This window comes from Ranitomeya variabilis, chromosome 8, assembly GCF_051348905.1.
Source record: "Ranitomeya variabilis isolate aRanVar5 chromosome 8, aRanVar5.hap1, whole genome shotgun sequence".
Lineage (NCBI taxonomy): Eukaryota > Metazoa > Chordata > Amphibia > Anura > Dendrobatidae > Ranitomeya > Ranitomeya variabilis.
The window spans coordinates 23,934,428-23,941,215 of NC_135239.1; the positions used below are offsets into that span (position 1 = coordinate 23,934,428).

The following is a 6,788-nucleotide window of genomic DNA, read 5'->3' on the forward strand; positions in this document are numbered from 1 at the left end:
GAGAGGCAACAGGTGGCGATCTTTTATGCTAATCTTATTTAAACACTAATAGTCTATGCAAGTTCTGTGAGATCCATTCTTCTTCACAAAGAAGAATCCTATGATAGATTTTCAGATGCAGCCCCTTTACAATTTCTCCTTAATGTAAGTGGACAATGATTCAGTCGTGGAGACAGACAAAGGGTAGAGTCTTCTCTAGGTGGTTCAGCTTCAAGGAGAAGAAATATGGCACAGTTCAATGGATGGTGAGGCTGCAGAGTTTTGCTATTTTGCATGGGGAAGATGTCTAGAATTTCTCATAGGGAGAAGGATATATGAAGGAAATGGAGGAACATAATGAAGATGTCTGAGGTAAAGCTTTAACATAATTTTATAAATAAGATCCTCACTGAGCGATCTGTTCAATCGATCAATGAAAAACCAGTTAGGTGGACTCTCTAAGCACAGGTCCAGATGATGAGCAACATGGACAAAAGGCATTGACGAAATGTTGATCAACCAAGCTGAAAACGCTGAACATCATCTGGAGCAAAATGAGATCTCTGAGCTAAATGGTCTGGATGGCACCTATAATGACTAACAGCAGATGGACAGCTTCCCCTAGGTGCGGTATACCAAAAATGAGTATGCTGGACCCCACATTGGTTGTGAAGCAACAGAATTGAGAATGAAGGATGGAACCTTGTCGTGTAATGGTACAATTGATAGGCTGGATGGCGTTTAGGTTGAGGAACATCAGAGCTGGATATGCAGGCGGCTTGTACAGCAAAGCAGAGTATGCAGATAGGCAGCTTGAATCAGCAGAGCCAAGTAGGCAGAAAAACACCTTTGAAGATCAAAGTGGAATTTGCAGACACTTTGGAATAGCAGAGTCAGGTATGCAGACAAACCAAATTGCAAGAAAAACACTTGTGGCACTCATTCCTTATAACTTGTGCTTTATTCCAAATTACATGTAAACTGCACCAGGGAACTGTATGGAAGCAAAACAGCATTGGCTATGGAGTGAGCCCTCTGGCCTGTGTAGTTTACATGTAATTTGGAATAAAGCGCAAGTTATAAGGTACGAGTATCGCAAGTCTTTTCATTGTAATTTGGATACCTGGGTGCTGTTATGCTGAGAAACACTATGCACAGAATACCCTATAAGTGAACGTGGTTGCTGAATACTGTATATCCTGAGAAGCCACTTTCACATGGAGTCGGCAGTGCCAATGTGGAATCCCTGCTTTTTTTTTTTTTTTTATCAAACATGCAGACATGCACCTTAGAACAGCAGATCCAACTATGCGGACAAATCTTGGAAAAGCAGAGCAGATTTTGTAGAATGCACTTTGGAACAGCAGACTCAAGTAGGTTGACATTCACTGTAGGGTATATGTAGCAGACCACAGCTGTGAGGCAGAGCTGGGTTTGTCTTGTAGCACACGGTGAAGCAAGTATAGAATAGCTCAGTCATGTGTCTGAGGCTCCAACTACGTGAATACTCATGCTGTCACCTGAGTCCGTTAAAGAGGCCTAATCAGGTGAAATCAGAGGTACACAATGGGCTACCATGATAATATGACATGCACGAGAGCAGAGGGAACTGGTTGCTGGGGAAAGAAGATGCAGAGTCCAGAGCTGAAGCCTGGACAAGTGAGCAAAATGGTGAAATTAAATGATATGCCCCAGATAAACAATGTGGGAAAGAATAGGTTGTTTTGTAGGAAAATTGGGTTCTTCTATGGGCAAGTGGTTCATTTAGAGGATTTTGTGGTTCATTTAGGAGATTTTTTGGTGGTTCTGGAAAGACGCTTTTCAGTGACCTCAGCAGGTTGATCTAATGCTTCTCGTTAGATTGAAAATTCATGGACTGACCTATACGAAGTGAAAAATAGAAGGTTTGAATCGTTATCTTTAATTGCTGTACATGTCTGTTACGATGAATAAATCAGTGACTTTCTCCTCTACTTTTAGGGATCGCTAGTAGCATTGCTGTGGTTTCTGGTAAGAAATCGTACTTCCCTGCCTTTGCAATTGCACTGATTGTGATGGCCAGCGTGGCAATTCTCCTGTTGCCGTTACTCATTTTTATGGTAAGTACAGTTCAATGCTTTCTAACTGTATAATGGCATAATACAAAGTGTAGCTGTCATACAGTGGAGCTGCTCTCGTACTGTAGGGCTGTGTGTGACATAGCAAATACACAACAGTGCCACTGCCATACATTGCCATGACAATAATGCATAGCACCATACAGTGCCAAAGTAACACAATACCGACAAAGCAGAGTCAGTAGTGCAGCAATAATGACATATACTGGATACATAACAGTGCCATACAATGCACCCCAAAAACATACAGCTACTGTCACAGAAGGATCATGCTATGTAATAAAGTAACATGCATTGAACAAAAAGCGCTGCCAAAGAGTATTAAATAAAAGTACAATACAGTCCCCACATATGACTGACACACATTCATTACATAATAGTGTCCAGATAACAACTTCATAAAGAATAGTACCACTCAGGGAGGGAACAATATTACCTAAACACATAGCAGTGGTCAGATAAAAGCGCCATACAGTCCCCCAAATAATACCTCACCTACTTGATGTAGTGTGATGACTAGATACCTATATTGTGAAGGCTGTAGAGCAATCAGCTCTTAAAGGGAACTGTCCACAGATTTTTCTATATAGTCTAAGAGCACCATGATGTAGGGCCGGAGACCCTGATTCCAGTGATGTGTCACTAACTGGGTTGTGTGTTGTAGTTTCACTAAAATCACTGTTTTATCAGCAGGAAATTATCTCTGCAGGTGTCTCATGCGAAGTAGTCCTCCGGGTTCTGTCTTACCCAGGCTCAGACTGGGTAACAGGGCAATCCCCCGGTGGGCCCCTGTGTAGATCTGGGCCCCCATCCCCCCTGTATGGGCAGTACTTGGCATAATTCACTTGATTCACCCTGTACAGAAAAAAGCAGCATCTCATCATTCATTAACCACACTACTCAGTTTATTATTATATACAGATATAGGTAAATTTGTGAACGAAGGTAGTATAATATTTGCAAGCAGGTGAAAAGTGGGCCCCCCAAAAGTCAATGTTATTGGTGGGCCCTTGTCACCCCAGTGCGACACTGGTCTTACCCGACCACTGATTGGCTGCTTTCTGCTTATGCACAGTGTACACAGAAAGCTGCAAATCAGTGGTTGGGGTGGAATTATGCGAAAAAAAAAGAAAAGATAATTTCTGCTCACCCTTATGTAGGAAGTTATATAGAGCGCAGCATTCTGAGAACTGGTAGATTTGTAGCAGAGAAAACTGTGATTGTATAAAAACGACAACATGCAGCCCAGCAAGTGACGCATCACTAGAATCAGGGTCTCTGTCTCTATATCATGCTGCTCTACGATTATATAACAAAAACCTGGTGACTTTTTCCTTTTAAGGGGAGTCTGTCCAAAAAAACCTTCTACACTCCCAAACCATGTAGCCCTTTAAAAGATAAGCAAATTGATCTCGATATGACGCGAGAGTGATGCTGCAGCAGCGAGAAATGCTCTGGGGCGTGACTATGCATTTACAGCTCCTCAGCCTCACGCAGTATCCCCTGCCAGCGCCACTCTCCTCTGGCTGATTGACAGGATGTTAGCAGGGAATATAGCTCAATGCACTTCCAGATACATCGTATTCTTTACAGAACGTCACTCTGGGGTCATAAAGAGATAAATTAGCTTATCTTTTAATACCTTTTAAAGGACTACACATATATAAGTCATATAAGTGGTTAGGAGGTACAAACATTTCTGACCAGTTCCCTTTAAACCCGTCCTATAAACGTTAGCTGTTCTTCATCTTTCTGTTCCTCAGGCCGTCAGACTGCGGCTGTGTTGTCAGGCTGCTAGTCCATGGACCCAGGCTCCTGTATATGATCTACCAGAGTCCGAAATGCAGGTCCGAAGCACTGGGGTGCAAATGCCGACTATTAAGGTAAGAGATGCGCTACAACATATTCTCAATAAAAAAGATACCAAACCATCCCACAATCATTTTCAACTGCAAATCACTCCATAAAGGTGCAGCTACTTTTTAGGATGCAGATATAATCAGTGATGTTTCCTAGCTATCACATCTACTGGAGCCTATGGGAATCATAAATCCATTTTCTGTCTCCTTGGAGGTTCAGGATGCTTTATTCCTCCTCCATACTTTACATTGGAGCTCTTCAGTGAGCCTATTCACAAATGAAGAGCGTCATTTCTACTTTTCATCATTCCAGAAAGGTTCTTATGTCGTTAATCCATGAAGTGGCCACAAGCTAGAAAATGACTAATATTTACTGGAATACCTGGAATAAGGATTCTCTCTTGACAAGGACAGAGAGGCAAAATCTTGCACTATTTATAGACTTATAGGACCCAATATGATGGGAAATTCTGATGGGTCCAACAAATTTCATGGAGAAGGACTGGAGATGATATCTGGTACAGCGCCCCCTTGTGTCACAAAGAAGGTAACAGCCAGTATGACACATCAGCTGTGTACACTATTTACATGGAGAAGCTCAGGTGATAAGTAGCCATGTGCGCCTTCACCCTAAGTGCTGCCTCCGTGTACTGCTCCCTAAAGGATCCTTTACTATATAAATGCTGTAATTTATTTTTTATAAGATGATTGTATTTTTTATGATTCCGTGCATGCAGATATGTACAAAGCCAGAATGCTTACTAGGTTTTACATGTGAGATTTATGCTAAAAGATCTTATTTATGGCAATATTAATAAAGAAATGACAAAGCAATAATATTCTGGGACTTTTATTACCCACATGATAGGAAATGGATATGACAGGCAGCTCCATTAACCACAATGGAACGGATTGTGCAGAGCAAAATCTTTGGGGTCAATCAAATAATATCTGTCATCTGCACAATAACAATAGCAATTGGATGCTTATCCTTTTATTTTTTTTATTACATTGTTCCTATATTCTATGTTTATTATTTCCAATATATTCATATAAAGGCCATGGCCCTATTTGTTTGTATACCTGTAGTGACCATTAGGGGGTGCTTAGGAGCTACTACATCGTTAGTGAGTTCAGTATATACCCACATTCAGTAAGCTCCCCCTAGTGGTGGCTTCTGACAGACAGAAAATCTTCACTTAAAGGGGTTATCTGAGACTTAGTGCTTAGGCTACTTTCACACTAGCGTCGGGAACAACCCGTCGCCGTGCGTCGGGCCGACGTTCCCGACGCTAGCGTGGTCTCCGCCGCACAACGGGGGCAGCGGATGCATTTTTCCCACGCATCCGCTGCCCCATTGTGAGGTGCGGGGAAGTGCGGGGAGGTGGGGGCGGAGTTCCGGCCGCACATGCGCGGTCGGAAAAAGCGGACCGTTGGGAGCAAAAAACGTTACATGTAACGTTTTTTTCTCCCGACGGTCCGCTACCACACGCCCAAGCGTCGCAAAACGGACGCACCGTTTGGCAATGCGTCGCAAATGCGTCGCTAATGTTAGTCTATGACGAAAAAACGTATCCAGCAAGAACTTTTGCTGGATGCGTAGTTTCGGCAAAACGACGCATTTGCGACGTATTGCAGTTAACGCTAGTGTGAAAGTAGCCTTAGGCACATTCTTGAAAACTAAGAGGAAGGTAAAACGGATTAGTATTATTGCCTAAAACGCTTGCCACATACTCACATAGTGTGAAGACATCTATGTTAAAGCATTTGGCTTGAGCACATTCTAATCGAACCCTAGATCGCTACTTCAGAATGTGATACTCCTTTAAACCTTTAGCTTGGTGATTGTTGGTTCTTTGATCATAGAAATGAGTAGATTAAAGAGTCCAATTGAAAGGGGTTGTCCCCCTTATATTACTTTTTTTTACTTATATACATGTATGTTGGGCTAAAAATAATATTTGCAATAGGGTTTCATTAAAAGTGTTGCACCATTTGCCTTCTGGTAGTCACCAGACATAGACACATCAAAGTTGAATGTGCAGGAAAACAAATGTTTGTAAAAGCGAAATAGTGCTAATGTTTTAATTAAATCCAAAGGCAAAAAATATTTTTACTCCAAATGTATGCATTTCAAATAAATAAATAAAGTGGTCTGAAAGCTAGACATCCCCTTGAAACCTATGGTCAACTGCTGAATTCTAGATTCGTGGTCCTCAGGTCTCCAAACTAAAACAAAAAAGGAAACGTCTGTCCTTGTTCTTTTGTTGCAGACATTCTCTGCAATGTGTGATTCCTGGAACTTTATTTATTTATTTATGGAAATTGTCTAAATATCCGCCTCCATGTATACAACAAACATTATGATGAGGCGAGTATGACAATACACTATAGCTAAATTCTCAATTACAACTTCTCAGAGGCTCGTTGTAACATCGAGTATAATGAGCTACGCTAAGTGAACTTCCCCTTTAAATTTTGCATGCATAAAGCATCTTCGGAAATCAGTACGGTCATCTGTCGCGAAGGTTTTGGCTTCAGCACAATAGTACATCACGGATATTATTTCCCTCTTACGAGACTGTATTACAACACAGCTATGGGCAGTGACTCCAGCTTAGATCCCTTGTCAATTAGAGTCTGTGGTAGTCTGAACTCATCCTACTGTCACCTATGTGAAAAATAAAAGGTTTTCAGGTAACTGCTGCATACAGACTGATAAGCCCCAATAGTGCTAATGAAAACTATATACCTGAGTCAGTCCCTCAGCAGCTTCCAGGAAGGCTATGTCTCGCGTGACATTACAAGAAATAACTCATAAGGATTCGGTGCC

The 6,788-nt window shown here is 41.7% G+C and overlaps 1 long non-coding RNA gene across 1 annotated transcript; it reads left to right on the top strand.

Annotated features, from left to right (window-relative positions):
- The first annotated feature begins 1,914 nt into the window (after positions 1-1,914).
- LOC143787473 (uncharacterized) lies at positions 1,915-4,780 on the top strand. The gene is made up of 3 exons (XR_013218376.1): positions 1,915-2,078; positions 3,860-3,979; positions 4,269-4,780. It is a non-coding gene; the product is annotated as an uncharacterized LOC143787473 (long non-coding RNA).
- Positions 4,781-6,788: the final 2,008 nt, after the last annotated feature.